This window comes from Triturus cristatus, chromosome 9 (assembly GCF_964204655.1).
Source record: "Triturus cristatus chromosome 9, aTriCri1.1, whole genome shotgun sequence".
NCBI lineage: Eukaryota > Metazoa > Chordata > Amphibia > Caudata > Salamandridae > Triturus > Triturus cristatus.
The window spans coordinates 726922607-726946211 of NC_140592.1; the positions used below are offsets into that span (position 1 = coordinate 726922607).

General features: G+C 46.7%; 1 protein-coding gene across 2 annotated transcripts in view; it reads left to right on the forward strand.

The window, feature by feature from the left end:
• Positions 1-23605, forward strand: part of LTBP3 (latent transforming growth factor beta binding protein 3) — a 375622-nt gene that overhangs the window by 55897 nt on the left and 296120 nt on the right. The gene's annotated exons all lie outside the window — the stretch shown is intronic.

The following is a 23605-nucleotide window of genomic DNA, read 5'->3' on the forward strand; positions in this document are numbered from 1 at the left end:
GCAAACCTGGTTATATATTATATATCTTCCAACAGACTCGAATTGCCAATATGTTATGGTTCATTGCTCAAGTGCTCTTGCTATATGGTGTACAATTTTGGAAACACACATAGGATTATAAATAAGCATGTGGTGAGGTAATAGTTTTGTACTCGTTAAAAAGAAAACAATGTTTTTGTATTGAAGATTCAGATCTCTTAAATGCTTCGACTGCTCATTGGTCCATTTTTAAGCAAGTCCATATTTTGCATTCAACTAGTTATTATCTTGACAGATAATACTTACGACAGGCATGACTGCAGAAGAGGCAATATAGTCATCACAGTAAGCCATGGTGTTTTGTGTACCAGTAGAGTATAGCCTACCCCGAGGCTCATCAGTAGGGTTGGGTCTGCTCTACCTTGACGAATGTTCCCTGGTCAAACACAGCCTTTCCTCGACTCTTCAGTAAAGAGAAGTTGATCCTGTTCATGGCATACAAGTGCAGCAGGGAATATGAAGTAATCTCTGATCCAGAAATTTGTTTAAAAATGACGTTTTATTCTGGTGCACAACATATGTCTATAACACATAGAGGACCACGAGCAACTGACATTTTCAGAATGCTAGTATCCTCACATTCTCAAAATGTTATAACACTGTATAGAACACCACAAACAACTTTTTTAAACATATACAGTTTGGAAAATGGGAATTTTCTGAAAGGAATAAATATAAAATTAAAACCAGTGCAACAATGTATCCACACTTGAAGAAAACGCAATGTTAATGCAGATAAACCCATTACATGCTGGTAATAGCATTCACTTCAGCAAAACTGCTGGAACCACATCGACGAAAGGGAGCAGGAAGAATAAGGGCCTGATTATGAGTTTGGCAGTCCTTCTGCAGAGAACCATGCCAGCGCTCCGCTGGAGTACCGCAAAACCCAAAGTAAAACTGCCTGCCGGATTCTGACTGGAATCCAGGTCGGGCGAATGTTGCAGCGGCGGTCCCACGGTGGTGCCTTTCTGAGGCTCAAAAAAAGCCTACGGGCCTTATTATGACTTTAGCAGTCTCTGAGTGGGGCTAGCACACTTCCACCCTGCTTTGAGACCGCCAGACCCATAAGAAAATGTCTGCCAGAGTACAACTTTTAAAGTCTCTGGTGGACAGTTTTTTGGCGGTCCCACAGCTGTGCTTTTGAAATAGGCACTGCAATGGGAGCATCAAAGGCAGTTCCTGCAGGGCATGAACTGTCAAGTCCATGCCCTTCTGAAACTGTAGGTGCATGCAGACAGGGGGGCACAACATGTGCCCCCTCCTGAATGCACCCCATGGCACAGATGTACAAGCGGACCCTGTAGGGCCCCCTTTGTTTTCTCACCGCCATGAAAAGTGTGGCCCTGAGGAAACTTCTAATATGCTTGGTGGGCTGTAGCGGCCCTGCCAAGCATGGTTGCGGCAGTGCCAATGTGGTCCGACTGCCCCATTTGTAATGGGGCAGTCAGACTGCCGGTGTGGCCATGCCTGCACCGCCACCATGGCTACGGCAGTCCGATGGACCGCCATAGTCATAATAAGGCCCTTAGAAAGGGACTGCCACAGGATGTGCCTGCACAGGAAGAAATGCCACCATGTCATGCATTTCTTCCTGTGTAGGAAGTTGGGGGTGCAATACCAGGGAGAAACACCATGTACCCCCCTACATGCACCCTAAACCCAGAAGTAACAGGGCCCCCTGAGTCGGCTCTTCTCCTCCCTTTCCATGGCGGGCTCACTGCCATGGAAATACTGGTAAAATGCTTGGCGGTGCCACAGCAGCACTGCCAGCATATTACTCTGCCTGACCTGAATGTTGCGGTCTGACAGCCACACTTGGAATGTGGCACACGATCCCACAGCGGGGGGGGGGGGGGCAGGATTGCCACCACGGGTTCAGCAGTCCAATGGACCGCCAAACTCGTAATCATGCACAAAATGTTTCAAAAATCGCTCATCCATATCGGCGTATAAACCTTTCTCTTGTTGCATCTCTTGTTAACATCCACAGAATTGTCTACATTCCTGCTCACCCTTGGACAGAAGCCTGCAACGTCTTGAAGAGACAGGGACTTTTACCACCTTGCCTTTATTCCATACATTTCCATCAGACAAGTCAACATTATATCTGTTCACTCTCTTTACCTACAATATTCCAGAAAATGTAGATAAACCTTTCAACCCTTTCTTATCAAACCTAAGGCTCACCATCTCATCCACACTTGGACACATCTCTTTGAGATTTCACACCACTCGAGCATTTCTCCCCCATCTAAGATAGCTTCAACAGTGTTCCGGCTTTTCGTCCATGCATCTTTTTCGAAAGGAGACTTGTTGCCTTTCACACAAGATGTCATGCTATATGCCCACAACATGTTATTAACATCCCGTCGCTTATCTATTCCATTACACTGTGCCAATTGCAAACTTTCTTTCAGGGCCCAATTCCATCTAGCCACAATTTCATTACTTTCTGGAAAGTAAACTGTTGTACACACATGTTTAATGCCACAATATGTTTAAAAACTTTCCATTTTATGTGACACTAACTGCATTCTATTATCTGTTGCCAGAACATCAGGAGAACACTACCTCTTAAAAAAGTAATTCATAATTGTTATCACTTCCATTTTATTGATTTGTGTGAGAAACTTCACTTCAGGCCACTGTGAGAAATGATCACTGAGCACAAAAGTATACTTGGGTAAACCACCTAAATTCAAAAAGGCCAGAAATGTCAAGCCATGGTTTCTTCCAAAGTCAGTCGGGAAAACCAGACCATGTCAAGGATATTTTACAGTTCTTTAAGATTTATCTCTGCATACACAAGCAACGCAAAATCTCACTTTTTGTTTTAAGCTTTTGGTCACACCTAGCCGCCAGAAGCCCTTCCCAACTCACTTATTTCAACTTCACCATCGTGGACTAAAGACAAAATCATTTCAAGCTGATCCTTAGTTGTTCTCCTCTATACAAAGTGCCATCTTCCTAAGATAACTCACCTCTCAAACCAAAGTAGGACTACACACCATGTAACAGTATTTAGGAGGCTATCCATCGGTCATATATTCCCCATATAAGCAAATACCTTTATTCCCTACTAATCCTCCTTAAAAACACCCCCAGACATTGCATCACACACCACAGACTGAAGCTACCACATTGTCATCTTCCCCATCAGTCATCTCAATGTCGTCAACCTCAGGTGTTGGCATCCTTGACAGACAATCTGCCAAAACATTACTAACGCCTCGCACATATTCCACTTTAAAATGATACTCCCAAAAGTGATATTGCCACTTGGCTATTCTCCGAGTAAATTTAGCACAACCTTTAGTTAGACATAGATCCACCAATGATCTATGGTATGTATGCACTGTAAAGGGCAACCCCACACATATGATCTTAACATATGCCACACATAAAAACAAATGCCACTTTTTCAATTGAGAAATACTTCCGGGAAGTAAATGCCACTGTCTCAAGCTTCCAATTTCTCATTGGGACCAAAGCTACCCCCAATCCTACATTACTGGCATCAGTAGGTGTAACTGAGATACATGAGGTATCAAATGGTACCAAAGCTGGCAAAGCTGCAGATTCTTTTTTTAAGATTCTCACACTCCTAATCATTAGTTCCTTCATAGGCCACATTTTCTTTCATGGTTTGTCAAAATTGTTTAATCTCAAAACTTGGCATAATATTCTGCTAGCCCCAGAAATGATTTTACTTGATCTTTATTCCCAAGACATAATGGCATCAAAAATTGTTGACACAATCTTCTGTTTCAGTACAATACCCTCAGGAGTTTTCCTGTGACCCAATTAGTCTACTTTATTTTTTTACAAATTTACGTTTATCTTTTAATATTGTTAGTACAAAGTCTTACAAAATGGTTAATACCTGAAACAGTACTATGTAATGTTCTTCACAAGAGGTATCATGTACTAAAATATCACCTTGAAAGTAAGAATCATTGGGCATTCCTTTGAATAAATATTGCATTGACCACTGAAAACTGCTGAAGCAGAAACCAAACCAAATAACATGCGTAAATATCTGAAGACATCATCAGCAGTGATAAAAGACATTAGCACCTTAGATTCAATGAAGAGCAATTTGTTGATGCGTCTGGAATAAATCGAGGTTTGTAAACATCTTTGTTCCCTTCAAAGTAGCCAACATTTTTTTTATAACACATTTTATTTATTTTTTAAATGAGAACCACATCATTACAAGTGAATGACAATATGTCAAAGAAATATAAACATCAAATAAAATGCACTGCTCCTATCCCCTGTCGGCCCTCCAACTGCCCCGCCTCTCCCACAACTCAGTATAGTCTCATTAACCCAGCTGTCCCAGGGATTCGCATATCTATCCCTTTATAATTTCATATTTCAGCCTTTAATGTTATATTTCAGAAAACTACTGCTTCAATGTTAATCCCCTGGTGCTCTGTCCATCCCCTCCAGACCCTTGTGTACTTTTGAGGGCAGTCCATGGCGTAGCTAACATTTCTGATATATTGTGCATTCAATGGCATTCACCCAAACATTGTCATTCAAGTTTCTCAGGTCCACGCATTATCTTCTGCTACCACTTGAGAGACATCCATTCAGAGGTTGCAGTTTCCTCAATAACACCCTCATTAATTCCATGCCTAAATCCCCCTCTCACTGACAACCGTACATTTCTATTTTTGTGACTTTTAGGCACAGCAGAATGTTTTTAAAATGATAAGATTAACAAACCCATCAATAAACTCAAGGAATTTGGGAAAACATTAGGGGACAGTCATCACCACTTAGCAACCTCATTCACATCACTGTCTTTCGCCAACATGATATCTATACATTCCAGCACATGGTTAGGATGATAAGGGTCTAATTCCATGAACACATCTTTTGCTTCTGTCAACCCAAGTAACACAATCATTCTTTCATTCGATACACTCTGGCAAACATTTTAATTTCTTTAAATTCCAAAGTAATCTCAAAATAACCAATAACATCTGTTGCTTTGTTTCCATATGCCATTAATCTAATATCTGGAGACTTCATTCACCTGCCTTAATCATTTACAAGAGGTTATCACCGATCAGTGCATTTTTGGCACCTGAATCAGCCAAAACCTAAACAGTTTTTACTCCGATGAGAATATCACAATAGGGACAATACTTTTTTAATGGCTTATCTCACAAACCTGCAACACAAACTCTTTCACATTTACTTGCTTAACATGGGGTTGAGGCTCGAATATATATTATCCATACCAAAATTCTCACTACCCTTACTTATCCAAACAAAATGCCTTTGATTTTACATTTACAGCATACTTGTCCTGTAGCCAGACAATTATTACTGGAAGACAAATGGTCTTTGAAACCCCAGACAAAAACACACCAGTGCCTCTTGCTCACTAGGCAATACAGAACGAGCTTCAGCCTTCACCTCTGTTAAACATTCAAATTGCACACACACTCAAGCGAATTGAAATTATGTGCCATCTGTTTCAACCCTTGCAAACTTGTTTTTTGTTTTCTCTAATGGCAGTTTCTCAGTTACCTATAGTTTTGTGAACAAACTGGTCTCTAATCACTTTGTCATGAAATTACCTATAATTGCATATATCAGCAAGTGTTCAGAAAGCAGAAATGAATGCTCTGGTAGGCTTTCTAGGAAGCTGATCTTTATCTAAAAAATGACGATGAACTACAATTTTCGTAATTCTTTTGCCAAAATATATGTCTAATTGTTTTATGCCTTGTGAATGTTCATCAATGTCTTCTTCCTCCTCCTCTGTATCATCATGCAATAAAATAGGAGGTGCTTTAAAATTCAGCGCCCATTGGCTCCCAAATAGAGCTTTAAAATAGCAAATGTTCTCTCTTCAGTCAAAATATCACAGCCTATTGCTTTATATATGGATTGACACCTTTTTTCCACTGGTCCCATTCGAGTTCTGGCTTTTCTGGAACCGTGAGAAATGTGCTTGGTGCAGTTCCCACCTCAACTGATATGTGTCCAAAGTATTATTTCTATACTTATTTAAGCATGTTTGTTTTACACCGTTGGCACACTGAAGTATAAATTAGTCTACATTACATACGTTGCATACACGAATGTTCTGCAAGTGTAGCAAGCCTCAAAGAAAGCAGCACACTAATAACCCGGGTTTAGTGAAAATAATCTCACTATGATGAGTTTTAAAATGGCGGCCAACGATGTTACAACAACAACAAAAGTGTTATGATCCCTTCCATTGATCTGGCTTTACGTGTAGGCCTTGAATACCAGGCATACGTCAGTCAGTGTGAGGAATTTTCCAAATTCACTGTTTCTTCGGGTGATGTGGAGAAAAAATGCAGATGTACAATGATAAAGGTGCATAACTTAATGCTCATTGGTCACATTAACAAATGGTGGACACAACTTACTGGAACACAATTATGAAGGAGCGTAGGAAAATCCAGGCATTTCTTCTTGGTGATAAGCCTGCTGGTCGTCATTACGAAGTAATCTCTGATCCTAAGTTTTTTTAAACCATTAATTTTATTTAGGTGCACAACATATGTCCATAATACATGAGGAACTACCACCAACTCACAATTACACAATGCCAGTACCACACCATAGTCTGCCCTGGCTTCTCAGTGGAGTATGACCTCTTTCAGGCTTCCTAGTTAAGAAATGTAGAGATTTGCCTGGGGATGGTTCCTCAGGCCTGCCCTGCTCTAACCTCCTGAGTTCAGGAGGTGCACTCCTGCACAGCGCTCCTGTGTAGAGCTGAACCTGTGCTGATTTTAGTCATTTGCTCCTGTTGTATCCTGAAGCACTAAATAGAAGCGGTCCTGAAAATCTTTGCACATCGGCACGCTCCTGTCATGGGATTTTCAGCACATCAAGTCCTTTCACACCATGCGGCTCTCCAGTTGATGCAGCAGAATCAGATAGGTGCCTGGGTAAACCAAAGCAGGTGGGTAGTGATGATATTGCGAATTTCTGTCTAGTTACATTGGTGGGTTGAAGGTACAGTCCTGAGTCAGGGAGTCATTGATGAAAACTAAGTGCATGACAGTAAGTCTTGGATATTTCACTAGAGAGAAGGGGTGGTTCTTTCATGAGCTTCTCGGTAGTGATGGCTAGGATGGAGGAGGCGTAACACAGAATGTGTCTTTCACAATACAGCTTTAGAAATACATTTACAGGACAGATGATAATGAGGAATAGGAACACTGCAGACCTATGACTGCCCTCCTGCCTCAGATCTCCATATTAGAGAAGTGTATGTCCTGCCATGTGGCTTCTAAGTAAAGTAGGGACTTTGCTCCTTAGAGAATAACCTCTGGTCTCCAGGGCTCACAAATAGCTGGGCATCTGGGTGCTTTTCCAGTGCTTGGTTTTACATTCAGCATGGTTTGGCAGGGCACCAGGGGTGATTCAGTCTCTTCCAGACATGACTGTTCTTTGTGGTTAATTTGGACTGGAATGTTTATTTTTCCCATCCAGTGTTTGGTTAAAGAACAGAGCAGAAGTGGATTTGTGAGGCAGTCCAGTGAAAGCTCAATCTTCATGCCCATTGAGTTCTTGGCCCACTCGGTAACTTGCAACAGACAGTGTGGGACAAATGGGGAGAGGGCATAGAAAGAAAGGGAGGTGAAAAGGGCAACACTGTAAACAGACTAGACCCCATTACTCCAGCTCTCAAAGCTCTTCATTGGTGACAAGAGGAATATTCTTCAGACTGCCTGCATGGCTTAACAGGCAAATCATGGAATGGGCCACCTTTCTTATAGTGCAAACTGAGGTTACAAAAGACAAACTGTAAATCAAGTATTGCCCATGCCCGTTATCAAAAATCACGGCTTGCAGTAGCACCTTTTCAGTACATACTTGTAAGCTCTGGAATATACTGCTAAAGAGGATAAGGGCTATCAACAACACTGAGAATTCAGAAGAGAATTAAAGAACTAGCCTTTTCTAACTCCTGTCCTCAACTGAATCCCATTGTGAAGTTACTGAGTGATTTGTATATGCTGCTTGTTATCCTGTCTGCACTCGCTGCTTAAAACCACAAGTGTAAGCCATACGTAATTGCGTACATGTCTAGTGCATTATTTTCGAGTCTCATAGGCAACACCAAAATTCAGCACTAAAAGATCTGACTATACCAAATCCCTTCTCTAATCCACGCACTAGAGATGTAGTAGTAACTCACCATACTTAGAGAAAGTGTTTTGAGGCCTTGACAAGAGATAGTTAGTGCCTTGGAAATGTTACAATACAGTGTATTTTCAGGGAGGGGAGAAGACGGGATCTTGAGAGGGTGCATGTTGAGACAGGATGAAAGATTTATTTTGGGAAATGGGGGTGTCAAATAGGAGAGACAGTGGGTCAAGGTGAGGACAAAAAGATGTGAATGATGTAAGGAGACATAGGGTAGATTGCAAGTAGATAATGAAGGAGTTAGATAAGCAGAACTAGGGTTTAGGCTTAGTGATACCTGGATCTTCCCTCTCCGTTTGCTGCATGTGGGAGCATTCTGGTGCCCTGTCCGTGCCCGAGCACCAGGAGAGGTGATAGCATGGTAGTTGATGGAGACCACCACAGTCAATAGTGAGATGGGAGGTTAGGGGAGAATAAGGTATGCGTAGAAAAGTACTTGCAAGCACTTTGGGCAAACCCAGAGTGTGTGTAGTGTGCCTGTTGTGCATGTAGGTTAAAAGCTTTGCATTCACTGTACCTAATACCAGGCCTGTGCAATTACTCTGCATTGATTTACCCCCAACTCAGTGCTTTACCCTAGGTTGGGACCTGTGTATTGAATTGACCATGGTGACAGCCTTTGCACTTTGCACAGTGCTTGTGCTTAGTTGGCCCTGTCCATTCATCCTGCACTTCAGATTAGGCTGAGTTTTGAGCCATATAGGTGGGACTTCCCCATCCCTTATGCAGTACTTAAGAATAGGCCGCTGTATGTGCAGTTATGTAGTGGTGCAGCTGAGCCCTCTTCCACTCCCTTCCACCTTCCCAACATTCTACATTAATACTTTGGAATAGGCTGGCTGGTGCCTTAACAGTGGGATGGCAGCTTTGACTGAGGGATACCTATCCCCAGTACTTTAGAGTATGTCGAGCAAGGCCACTGCAGTGAATTGACCAAGTGTGATTACCCTTTCATTTTAGATGATGCCTCTTAATAGGCTTCATGGTAAATGGGCACGAGTCCTGACTTTTATTTTTTGTCACGCTAATCTAACCTGGGCGCAGAACTCCATACCTGTCTGTCAGTGCGAAGTCCAGGGCCCTCATGTGACCTGGAGGAGCGCAAGGTATGTGTAGGAATAGTAGACAGTGAATTGCTCTCCCTGTGCTTCGTGTGGTACATAAAACAATGGTGGTGGAATATTGTGTTTTGTGCCTCATTAGTGTCTCATTAGTGTGAGCAGGCATTTGTATCTATGTCAGTGAGAATGTGGCCTAGCGACCCCTCTTGTGTAAAGTTCTTCTGTGACGTAAAACCCAGAGTCTTGCACTCACATCCTGCGTGCATGTACAGTGAGCGTGTAACACATCTATGATACTAGGAGAGAGAGAGAGAGAGTGTGTGTGTGTCAGCGTATGTGTGCGCTAATCTGTAAATTCTATTTTGCATGCCCTTGACTGTAGTATGGTACAACAGGGATGATGAGGTTACTTTCCTTATACAATTGTGGTGCATTGCCTATATTCCAGAGACTGAAGTGAGGAGTCTGTCTCTGATTAGTGCTTCAGGAAGTCTGATGACAGCCAGGTCCAGAAAACTCACACTACATGGTTCGGGGAACAACCTTTACAACGCAACTTTTACAACGCACTACACTTACAACGCATTTTTTACAACGCAACATCCACTACGACGCATGCCATTACAACGCAGGACACTACAACGCATTTTTAAAAACTACCTTTACAACGCATTCCATTACAACGCATACTACCTTTACAACGCATACCATTACAACGCATAATATTATATTAAAACCCCTACACTATCCAACACTTACCCTACTGTTGCAGCCCCTGGAGTTAGAATAGTAATTTTTACCCCTATACTATCCGACACTTACCCTACTGTTCACCCCCTGGAGTTAGAATAGTAATTTTTACCCCTATACTATCCAACACTTACCCTACTGTTGCACCCCCTGGAGTTAGAATAGTAATTTTTACCCCTATACTATCCAACACTTACCCTACTGTTGCACCCCCTGGAGTTAGAATAGTAATTTTTACCCCTATACTATCCAACACTTACCCTACTGTTGCACCCCCTGGAGTTAGAATAGTAATTTTTACCCCTATACTATCCAACACTTACCCTACTGTTGCACCCCCTGGAGTTAGAATAGTAATTTTTTACCCCTATACTATCCAACACTTACCCTACTGTTGCACCCCCTGGAGTTAGAATAGTAATTTTTACCCCTATACTATCCAACACTTACCCTACTGTTGCACCCCCTGGAGTTAGAATAGTAATTTTTACCCCTATACTATCCAACACTTACCCTACTGTTGCACCCCCTGGAGTTAGAATAGTAATTTTTACCCCTATACTATCCAACACTTACCCTACTTTTGCACCCCCTGGAGTTAGAATAGTAATTTTTACCCCTATACTATCCAACACTTACCCTACTGTTGCACCCCCTGGAGTTAGAATAGTAATTTTTACCCCTATACTATCCAACACTTACCCTACTGTTGCACCCCCTGGAGTTAGAATAGTAATTTTTACCCCTATACTATCCAACACTTACCCTACTGTTGCACCCCCTGGAGTTAGAATAGTAATTTTTACCCCTATACTATCCAACACTTACCCTACTGTTGCACCCTCTGGAGTTAGAATAGTAATTTTTACCCCTATACTATCCAACACTTACCCTACTGTTGCACCCCCTGGAGTTAGAATAGTAATTTTTACCCCTATACTATCCAACACTTACCCTACTGTTGCACCCCCTGGAGTAAGAATAGTAATTTTTACCCCTATACTATCCAATACTTACCTTAAATGCAATGTAATATTATGCGTTGTAATGGTATGCATTGTAAAGGTAGTATGCGTTGTAATGGAATGCGTTGTAAAGGTAGTTTTTAAAAATGCGTTGTAGTGTCCTGCGTTGTACTGGCATGCGTTGTAGTGGATGTTGCGTTGTAAAAAATGCGTTGTAAGTGCATGCGTTGTAAAAGTGTGCGTTGTAACGACGTACATCCCATGGTTCTTTTGTTTTGGGAACTCCAGCATGGAGCCTGTGCCACTGCTACCTGCTGTGAGAAGCATCACTTTACAAAAGGTAGAGTCTGGTGAACAGCCACTTGAGTGACAATTGAAAGAGAGCCAACCCAAACCGTTTCTGGAGCGTGAGACATTGAATTCACATTACCTATCTGGAAAATGTGATAAGAGTGGGGTCCAAACCACCCTACTTTGTTCCAGTTCCAGGTTCCTCTTGACCAAGAATGGAAGTGCTCGAAGAACTGCTGTGCAACCATGGCTGGTGACTGTCTGCCAGCCAGTCTCCCAGAGGTGTGGGGACATCACCTTTAGTCAGCACATTCTGCTGGAGGAAGGTCTCCCTAAAGAGCAAAGAAGCTTGCCTGCCTGGCTGCTGAGAAAGGGAATGAGTGTGTCTAGCCATGCAGGAAAAGAGACTGTCCAGGTGGGGATGTCTGTGTGTTCCCAGGAGGGGATCCTTAGAGAGAACTGAAAACCCTAGAGAGTGTGACAGGAGACCTGTGATGTGATAAGGTCTCCAGGCCTCTGTGCACAGTTCATGGACTTAACTATGCCATGTTTGTGCCATAAACGTGTCACCCGGCAGTTAACCTGGTGCTGCTGACAAGGATTGAAGTACTGTGTCACTGCCAGAGAGCCCAATCTACCCAAGGGCTGCCACTCCTCTAATATATCACCATGCCAAGGTTCGGCCTACGGAACGCAACTAGCTCTGCTGAGGACCTGCCCGCAGCCAACCAAGAGGGCATCAGCTGTTGAGCCCGGCTGTGCCGCGAAGACCTTCCATCCAGCATCCAACTTGCAACACCATCCTGCCCCACAACGAAGAGTCCACACTGTGAAGGTCAGAGGGTGTGACCGTATCTGCAGCACATCCAGGACTGTTGAGAGCAACTTGCAAATAATCCATGGGGCTTAGCCAGAGCCATGGGATGAGATGTATGAAGATGCACATGACAGTCACCCACGTCTGGTAAAGACTGTTGTTTAATGCCAAAGGAACAATAAACTGTTGGGCTGGGTGCATACTTAAAACACTGTGAACATTTGAGCTAACTGCACCTGAGCCTAGTCCTGTCTAAACCCGTAGAAGAGTGGGGAGGATAATAGCTGGAATCACACTATCGGGAAGGAGGCGTATTGCCAGCAAGAGAAGGAGTTGTAGCACCCCTCTGATAGAATGTGGCATTCTGCAACCTTGTTTGCTGTATCAAGTGATATGTACAGTTTTTGGTTTTGGAGTGAGGTTAAAAGTACCTTCCTTTTCATGAAGATGAGCACTGGGGTGGACATTACCTTATTGCGTATATTGGTCAGGGCCGGACTGGCCATAGCGGGCACCGGGCAATCCCCCGGTGCGCCGCACGGGTGGGGGCCGGTTTTGGGCCCCTGGGGCCCGTTTTTGTTACAGGGCTGTTTTTGCAGCAAAATCAGCCAGCTCTGTAACAAAATCGGCTGAAAACCGGCCCTGGCAAAGAGCTCGGCGGCACCCCCAACCCCCCGGGGGCGGCGGCCAAGCACTTTGCCAGGGCCAGTTTTGGTTCCCAGTCCGGCCATGATATTGGTTGATTGCTGAGTTCTGAGCTGTTGCCCACCCTCTATACTACCTATCTGAGAAGCCTGTGACTGCTCGTTGCGAGGAGAGTCAAGTGCGTAAAAGGTTTTACTGGGCCCAGTTTGTAGAATCATAGTAAGAGTGGTGCAGGTCGTGAGGGCCACACCACAGTTTGGGCCCTGTTGTCCCTGTTTGCCCGGTGACTTCACAAACAGAGGGACTGATTACAGGTTCGGCGGTCCGACTGCTGTACCGATGGGCCAGTGGCGCTCTTTCTGATGGCGGTGAATGTTTTTTCATATTTGTTGATGCGTGTGTGTGTCTTCTGACTGCACAAGTGTTGAATGTACACATATGCATTACGTTAAAAAATACCTACTACCCACTGCTGGAGTCTGGACAATATGTGCTCAGTCCAATCAGTAGGTAAATACTACAAAACTGAGTTCCCTGGAAATCGACGCCAAAAGGGTCGTTTTCATAGGGGTCAAGATGCTGCTGTGAAGTGGGGACCTGGAGTAAGGGATCCATGTTGGAGACTGAAGCGAAGAAAAGGAAATGGGTGAGTATGCACCCCAATTTCCTCATTTCCAGCAACTCGAAGCAGGTGGCCCCACCGCCACTGTCAGCACGTCGGAAAGCCAACTCATAATTCGGACGGCAGAGATACTTCTCAGTACCACCCTATCGCACCTGCTTTCCCCAGATCGATGCTGTGACGGTCGGCAAATGGCTGTTGGTGTTGGCAGTCTTTTATTGTGAAATCGAACAACGGAGGGCAGACCACTTAGTTGGCGGATGTGAATCTGACGCGACCTCGGTGGTGGGACCGACAAACTTGTAATCAGGCCCAGAGTCTTTTAATGCTTGAGCAATGATGTGTTCATTTCGCTGCACCCCTCCAGCCCTGCCTTCCAAACCTCAGATTTGTAGTAGTAGGTCTTCACCCCTAGAGCGGATTTTAGACTGTGCTCATTCATGTGCAGTGATACGGCTGGCACAGCTCGCACCCACAACAGTACTTTAGGGCGGCCTGCCCGGGGTCTAAACAGTGAAACGGCTTCTTTGGCTGAGGTCCCCATAGACCCCGCACTTCAGAGCAGGCCGGGTCTGGACAGTGAGGTAACTGTTTTGGCTCACGGCTTTCGTCCCTTGTGCAGCTGCGTGCAGATAATTGTTGGCTTTTCCCTGCCTGAATCTGACATTCCGCCTCTGTGGAGGAAGTGAAAGGGCCCTCCACCCTGCCTTTGAAGGAGGGAAGGAAAAGAGGTGGGGAGGAGAGGTTGGGAACAGTGGAAGGAGGGGGTAAAGGCGAAGGAGGAAATACAGAAGCATAGTTCTCGATTGTATGTCCCAACTCACTCTCCTGTCAAAACACGACGCTCCAACATGCACCTGACCCCCATGAAAGCTCCATTCAGCAGGCCTAACACATTGGTGTGCCCGACAAGTTTCCGTTATTTTAGATTGCTCCTGTTAATTGTTACGTTGCACGGTGTCATTCTCCGATGCGCCTCTTCCTCCCTTTTCCACCAGCAGCCTGAAGAGCTAAGAGCGGGCTGTCAGATGTGCACAAGGTCCAGTTTCCTTGTTGCTTTCCGCTCCTTTACTTCTCACCGGTTGTGCATCAAGGGAGAAGGACGCACAGCTCCAGCTTTCCCTCATCTTCTCACAGGAGACGCTGTAAGACATGGTGTAGAAGTACCGCCAGCACGGAAAAACTCAACAACGTTCGTCATTCCGCGCCGGCAGAGTTGGCCCTTGCTCGGACAGCGCCCTGGGCGGAAAGAAATCTGGCGCCCTGGGTACAGTTTGAGAATAAAACGAGGCAGCATGGGGCCCATTTTGTGTTCACAGTTCAGTCACACATCAAAGCAGTGGCGGCCTCTGAGCACAAATGTCTCGGCATCCCTCCCCTACCCCCAAATATTCCGATTTACTCGCAGCCGTAGGGGATAGTGGGAGGTAGGAGCCGTAGGAAGGGGTTGATGGGGCGTAGAACGTCAACTGAGGTAAGCAGCCGCGGTGTGTCCATAAGGGCGTTGGGGCATTGCCCCCCCCCCCCCCCCGCCTGCGCCCGCCGCTCCCTCAGCATCTTTGAACTTAAGTAAACTCAGTTTACTTAAATTCAGAGACGCGAGGAAGAACTGACAATCATGTCAGTCAGCATGACGTGGGACCGCCCACCCCCTTCAGAGTCTGAAGGGGGTGGGCGGTCTGGCGTAATATTGACTGACATGATTGTCAGACCACCAGGGCAGGCAGCAGTAGCAGCACAATGCACAAGTGCGCATGACTGGGGAAGGTGAGCGAATTTTCGCGCCGTGCCCAGTCATGCGAACTAGTGTCTGCCTAGGCTGGCGCATGCCCATTAGGAGAGCGAGGGTTGAGCAAAGGCTCAAACCTCGGTCTCCTAATGGGCAGGTGGGCGAGTAGTAGCCGTGCCCTAAGTCAATCCTGGCGCTGCTACAGCGCCAGGATTGGCTGAGAGGGGTTGTGACGGCTGTTCCTCTTCAGAGAGACAGAGCGTCAACGTAGGACCCCAGCCAGGACCAGGTAAGTTTTATTTAAAACTCCCCGGCCCCCAACCGACCCCCCGCGAGTATGGCAGCCGCGACTTGTGATCTGTGGATTGTGTATCAACACATATTGCTCTGTTCACTATGGTCTCCACGCACGATGGTCGAAATCATTCCTGGTCGATAGTGCCAATATCGGCAACCGTTATCACAGCACACATCAGTACATAATCATAATAAAACACACGACACTGAATGTAAGTGGAGAAATATTGCTGCAGGTTTATTAGCATAATAAATATGCAAACACGGTGGGTTATCTTACGGGCGATCCCAGGGCAGGCCAGCCCCATGCCGCCTGCCCGTCTGATAAGCCTAGAGTCACCATGGCAACGCCAATTGGTGTATACCAAATGTTGGGAGGGTCCCCCCCTCCCATCCGTGGACCTCCAGTCCACATGCTTCACACGCCCCCCCGTGATGGGTGGGCGGAGCATACATGGCAGCCCCCGGTTGCTCAGACCCACAACCGCCTGTCGGTTAGCGGGGCGCCGTAGGTCTTCCAGTGGACACGCTAAAGATCCCTGGGTATCCTGGCTTAGCACCACACGGTGCTGCTGCATGCTATACCCCTTGGTATGTGCAGACCCTGGATCGCCCTGTAACTCCTCCTGCAACACAAAGTGAAAATTGTTAGAAAAACCTGCCCCCCCCTTTGTCCCTCCGGATGCCGGGTAAGCGGATGGGCGGGCAAGGCGAACGAGCGGACAAGAGGGCGAGGAGGGGGCGGGGACAGAATATGTACCCCCCTTAGCTCCTCCCCGCCGGAAGCAGCTACCTGTCTGGGGTCTCCCTTGGTCAACCCAGGGACACGACCTCCCACCCCTGTGCCTTCCTGTGGCACTAAGGCGGCCGCCCTCAAAGGGGCGGGCCGCTGCGCAACCCCCCCCCCGGGCAGCCTTACATAGTGCCAATATCGGCAACCGTTATCACAGCACACATCAGTACATAATCATAATAAAACACACGACACTGAATGTAAGTGGAGAAATATTGCTGCAGGTTTATTAGCATAATAAATATGCAAACACGGTGGGTTATCTTACGGGCGATCCCAGGGCAGGCCAGCCCCATGCCGCCTGCCCGTCTGATAAGCCTAGAGTCACCATGGCAACGCCAATTGGTGTATACCAAATGTTGGGAGGGTCCCCCCCTCCCATCCGTGGACCTCCAGTCCACATGCTTCACACGCCCCCCCGTGATGGGTGGGCGGAGCATACATGGCAGCCCCCGGTTGCTCAGACCCACAACCGCCTGTCGGTTAGCGGGGCGCCGTAGGTCTTCCAGTGGACACGCTAAAGATCCCTGGGTATCCTGGCTTAGCACCACACGGTGCTGCTGCATGCTATACCCCTTGGTATGTGCAGACCCTGGATCGCCCTGTAACTCCTCCACAGCCTTGGGAGTGGCCACCGTCACTACCAGGGCCCCCCACCAAGGTAGACCTATGTACTTACAACCTGCTGCAGCCAAAGCTTCCCCTAGGTCCAGTCGGAAAACATCCATACCTAAACTAGAAAGGTGCACTTCATCTCCCTCCAGGCACCCTGTGGACTTGGCGTGTATAAGACCATGCCTGATGAAGCCAAGACCTCTTTGCTCTGCGCCACTGCGCATGGCTCCCGGTAGGCCTTTATACCTACAGCATACCGGTACCGGGCTTCTCCCAGGTCCAGCCAAACAAGTGTACCAACAGGACGAATTCCCCCGTCCTTTTAAACTCTCCCATGGATTTGACTGAAATGACCTACACCAAAATAAGCGATGGTCCAAGGTTGCCTTTGCATGGCTACAGAACAATCCCTTTGACAAGACACTCCTGCCTGGCAGTGCCCATGCGGGAGGTGGTAAGAGATGACAAGCCCGCCTTGCTTCCTCTTTCACTCCGTTGGAGTACGCCCATCGCATTCCATCAGTCCCCATCAACTGTAAGCCTTGCCCTCCCAAAATTTGCTAGTATACCAGGGAGGGACAGGTCAGGGTGACCACAGAGGAGAAAAACTTGTAAAATGCTTCTCTAATTGAATACTGGGAAAGCCAAATGTTCTCCTGCGGAATAGAGCCCAAAAGTGTTACCCCGGTGTTTCCCTCGATCATATGGACCATACGCCCCTGTTGGAAGGCCACTTCCACAACCTGCATAGCTGCCAGCCAGTGCTGGAGGACGGAAACTAACTGGAGGCTAACTACCAGCATTGCGTTCTGAATGTTTCTGACACTGCCAAGAAACGTGCGCATAACTAAAGCAACTGGCACCATGCCATCGAATTAACAATTCAGCCTTCCCTTAATCATATGGACCATGGCCCTGTTGGAAGGCCACCTGCATAGCTGCCAGCCAGTGCTGGAGGTCGGGAGAAGTTACCCGGTACTGATGCTCGCATCAAAGGTACCTGTTTCGTCAAACTCCATGGCGTGCTACTAAGTGAGCTACCAGGCTCCGCCCTAGTACCCCGAGGTCAAACCCAAGCCCCTCCAAGTTCTGCTGCTTCACCTGCCTGTTAACACGAATCCCAGGGCAGACCACCGGCCTATAACCCATGCTTGGCCATGCCTGAGCTAAAATACCTCTGAACAGCCTGACAACAAGCTGACCACCAGCATTGAGTTCTGAATGTTTCTGACGCTGCCAAGGAACATGCGCATAACTAAAGCAACTGGCACCATGCCATAAAAGTAACAATTCAGCCTTCTATGAAACAGACGTGCCCTTGTGGCGATCCGAGTAGTGCTCCCTCCAAGCCAGCAGCCCTACTCAGGCAACCCGCGCCCTCTTGGCACTGACACACCCCCGCCCCAGCTGCCCTCGAGTGCCTGGTCGTGTGTAGCCACAACCTAGGTTTCATAACTGCGTCATACCGGGTATGATGACCCATCTAACTCGACTGCTGAGTGCCCATTGCACCATTGCAAGTATGCCTTTGCCTGCTCAGAGTCTGGCTGCAAAGTTGGAAGGCAATGGCCCCCCAGCCCAGGGTGAAGATGGCAGCATTACAGTGCCTGGTGCTATAGACGGTCCCCATACCCTGCTGGGACAGAATGCAAATCCCTTGCTCCTGTTGAGCACGAACCCAAAACCAATTGCTCACCATGGTTTAATACCTTCCTGCTGCTAATTATTTCCTAGCTGAATGTTGACAAATCCATGTTCTGTAATGGCACTACATCGCAGCCTGCCCCATTCTGCCAGTGCCGAAAAGACCTTTGTCATGCTGCCTGGCCTCATCAATCTTGCCCTGTTCTAGCAGCGCCCGCTTCCGCCGTGGAGCAAACAACTCGCCGGTACCCCCAAACTGGCCCTGATGCGAGACAAACCGGGCCAAGGCACAACAGTGAGTGTACTAACTAATAGCAGGTCTAACAGTGTCAACAGGATCCTCAGCTTACAATAGGCGTGATGGAGTGAGGGTATCCAGTGAGAATCAAGATGACAACTTCCCATCTGACCGACCGTGGTGGGAACCACTCCTGCATATTCTAGTACACATGGTCCCTGTTCACCTGTCACTGCCTGATGTACGTGACCTAGGTACATGGTCCCCTTGCATGGCGACATGCCATTGAGACCAACATCCAGTCCCCGATAAGTACCACACTGCCTACGCTACAATCTTGCCTGGCGTTCCTTCATGCCCAGCTATACCAGGCGATGAATGCTCTCCTCCGTCACTTGACCCGACCACACCTAGAAATACAAAACAGCGAGAGAAGGCAGCCTGTGGCCTGCCCCAGAAACCACCATCCCGCATCAAACCGACCCGATGGAAAGACAAGCGCCTAATGCTCTACACCCCTGGAAGACCCAGGAAATAACCCATCGTACAAAAGCGAGTAAATAACAACGGACATCCTTTCAGCATCTGAAGGCCTAGCCCTTCCGAAGACCTGGGAGCCCAACGCCAGGCCTCAGCACCTGTGGCGTGAGTGATCTTTGCCCACTACCGTGCGAGCCAGGGCCCCCGGTGCTTTTTTTTTTTTTTTTTTTTTGATCACTGAAGCACACGAAAACAACCCTAGCTGTTCCTTGCCGCTAGGTCTTCCTACCCTCAGGAGGCCAAGACCGACCAGGTAACAATAAAACTCACTCAACACTAGGCGTTCCAAGTCCACTCGCCCTAATTTGCCATTGCAACAAAGCATTGCAACCAGGTGTAACTCTTTGCTTCGCCTAGGTGCTGGATGTAAAGTGACATCTCCCCCTGCTCCCGACCATAGTGGTGGGGAGCACTCCAGTTACATGTCATACTGCACCCTAGCATCGCATCTCTATATTTACAACGCGAAGGGCACTACCTACCCAAGCCCATCTATCGGATGGTCAGTGCATATAATTGCGTATAGTGAAGTAATTCACCATCATAGCTTTGTTGCAAGCCACACCAAGAACTGTTCTACCTCATGTCAGAACAGATGCTTTCCTGCTGTGCCTTAAACTGTGCCCTTTAAATCGTTTAAGCGCGAGGCGTCTCAATCTGAAGGGGTTTTAGTTAGACAACGCAGGCCCCTAACTCCCCCCCACAACAACGCAACACAGCCAGCCCTCCGCGCACGGCCCTCACCCCCGCCCGTGGTACACCGACCACAGGGCCCTGTCCCCTGGTACTGCCCAGGGACAGGGCCGGGGCGAGAGTAAGGTAACCGGCAAGACTCACCACTGTGGCTGGAAGGAGGTTGAGCGCGCACTACGACGAGACCACGACGGCGGGCTGCGGCCTCAACCCAAGGCGAACGAGCGGACAAGAGGGCGAGGAGGGGGCGGGGACAGAATATGTACCCCCCTTAGCTCCTCCCCGCCGGAAGCAGCTACCTGTCTGGGGTCTCCCTTGGTCAACCCAGGGACACGACCTCCCACCCCTGTGCCTTCCTGTGGCACTAAGGCGGCCGCCCTCAAAGGGGCGGGCCGCTGCGCAACCCCCCCCCGGGCAGCCTTACATACAACACGGAATGATGGCATTTTTAGTGCGCATGACCATATTTAAGTTATTCATACTTAATAAAGGATCAAGAAATATAACATTTTGCATGCATGACGTGGTTCATCACGAGAGCAGAAGACAAAAACCTGCTAACTTCAAGCACAGGAACGCTAGACGAATGCATGCCATGTTTGTTTTTTCATCTAACGAGTACAATTGAAAAACAACTTAATTAACAGCAGACTAACCGCTAAACCTTGGTTCCCAGAGTAGCGCTCAAACGCCTCCTCAGAAGATGTAGTAAGCGCTATATACATGCAATGGCAATACAATACAAATCACAGCAGTGAGGAGTGGAAGTTTTCTTTGGCAGGGAAGGTGCTATGCAGGGTTGGAGAGGCATCACCCATGCCCGGGTCACTCTTCTAGAATGTGTCTTGCTTCAATGAAAAGTCCTTTCACTGCTCTGACAGGCGAGGGGAGTGCAGTCCGAGCTAGCTTCCATAAAGCTATTACTTCAGAGATCGAATCCCAGGAAAGAAATTGTAAGACCACGAGATAACGGGAAAAAAACTTTTCGCCGCCCGACTTCTGGTCTGGTTAATACAGCTGAACACAGAGCCAAACGAGTCTAGCATGTTATCCCAGATTTTTATGCTCGTCGATATGGCAACAATCATTTAGCATCCCAGTTTGATAAGGAGGATCTCTTAAGTGAGCGAAAACTAAAGCATCTGTATAAAAACACGAGGCATTAAGTTGACAGAAAATTAACTGAGCTCAGCAAGACTTATTCACAAGTAAAGCTTCAGGAGAAAACTGTGTTCTGAACTGCTAAAGATTTTGAAAACATTCGCTGTCTGAAGCAGTGGAGAAAAGGCGAAGCAGGCAGACACTGTGCTTGTTGCTGTAATCACACTGAAATATACAGCGGAAAAGGAGGGATTATAAAGACCTCTGTCTCTAATAACACAAATTGCTAAATATTTGCTGAAATGCTTCCAAGGTGTTTTAACTTCCTTAACTGCCCAGGTTCACCTCAAACTGTTGGGTTTCATATCAATGAAATCTTAGACTCACATGGAGATGGTTGTACTCGGCGATGGAAAGCGCATTGTTTTGTATTGCTTTTTATAAAGCACTTTCCCTTCCTCTAGTGTGGCCTTTGTCACTTTTCAGTATTGAGTAAGTAGCTACTCCATATGCACCATTTACTCTATACGGTGCTTCCTAATCTCAACAAGGTCACGGAGCACTTCAGTTTTCCTCAGAGTCCTTAATAGCTCGGCCCATGTGGCAAATAATAATCTTAATATATTCATTTTATTGGCAGATTTATATATCGCAAACTAATGCATAGGATTAGAAGGCAGCGTAGAACGGGCGCAGGGCATTGGCATGTTGCGGAGAGTGTAAGGATAGATGCAGTTGAGCATTTCAGTACACACCACAATGCAGCAGCGCCATGGAATCCTCAATTACTGTTTCACAAAAAATGAGATAAAGTCATAATAACAGCAATATCGGTGCAGCAGGACCCACAGGACAACGCGTTAAAAGTTAATCCTGTGTGCCCGGCAGATATGTTTTAAGCGGTCCTGGAAGGAACTGTTGTAAGTGCGGTGTGGAGGCAGTAACAGCATTAGGGGTATCCCCACTAGGACGGCAGGGCCAACACGTGACAGAAAGAATAGGATCTGAGACACCGTGGGTGTGTATTAGAGAGGGATTTTCAGCAGCGCATGAAAGTGGTCGGAGATTTGTCCATGTCGTGGCACCTGCACAGGAACAGGGGCCTGGCAGTGCTTCATTTGTACAATAATCATTTCTGGGTAAAAAGGTTTTACTCAGAAGCCCGGGGAAAGCCCAAAGGTCGAGGTGCAGAATACCGAAACCTGCCTTGTCTTGTTTTTGCCTCATGCCTCTTCCTTCTATCTTAACTATATTTCCTGTCTCTATATGTAACTCTTGCCGGGTATTTTTCATCCCCGCTTTCTCTGTTGACATTGATTTTTTTCTGGTTTTCTCTTCCTCCTTCTTTCCCCCTTTTCTGTTTCTTCTCTCTGCTTATGTCCAATCTAAGACAGTATTTGCGCAATACATTACGATGCATTTCCAAGTTATCGACGGTGTTTCATTTGCATATAGTTTCATTATCATGTACACGATGGAGCCGCTCTGCATGGCTGTGTGCCGATTTTGATAATCAGCTCTACACGTGGTTGCATTGTATGCTCGTTATGTTTGGTAATGGCCGACTCCATTATTTGTTTCACCTCTGGCCGCGTAATTAGCAGGCCTTGGTGCAGAGTCACCTTTGTTAGCACAGTGTCTAAATGATTATACCGCAGCCGAGGATCAGCTGGCCCCGTTGCATGTGATGTCTCCCATATCGGGTTTTTTTGCCATTAAAACCCAAGGCCCAGTCATGCATGCGTTTAACTTTCTGATTACTTGCTGGAGCCCCGCGGGGGCCATGGCAGCCGGCTGGGCTGCGTGAACGTAACTTCCACAGAATAAAAGTTTCCTCCAGTTAGAGCTGCTTCTGGAAGAATCCCTTTATAGGAGACGTTGGTACTGAAAAGCCATTGTGGAGATAACTGATAGGATTCTCGTCAGGCAGCTTCCCGCGCAAACAGGGTACTCGCTGCTTCGCATATTAATGCCCTTAATCTCGTGAATAATGTGGATAATGAAGAATGGCTAAATTGATGAGGTGGGAGGAAGTGTCATCTTGTGGTTATTTATAAGAGTTCTGGGTGTCGGAAAGTGTGTATTCAGACGTTGATATTTGGTAATAAATGCAGTATTCGTCTTTTTAATCTGCATGCCTAACCCAGCTACAGGCACGCATGCATCAGAGAGAAACCAAAATACCGGTCTGATGGCACACTATGGGAATCACAGAAATGTATTTGGCGTGTTCCTTTATAGGGAGCACCCACTTTTTTCATCTCACTTAAAGACCTGTTTGCACATATTTCTATATGTCTGGTTACAGCCAGCAGCTGTGGGTGCTTCCCGAAGTCTGGTTAGAGCATATTTTTCCAAAGTTAATGCTGCATGCAGTGCAAGACACTGGGCAAGCTAAGCATACATTGTAAAGGGCTAAAGTTGTCATGCAGAACAATTTACATATTACAGTAACTGTTGAACAAATTAATGCAAGAAGATACAGGGCAGTTTTTAATGTGTTTAATATTTCAAGACTATACGTTCCCACTGCTTAATAAGCCTTGCTTTATCG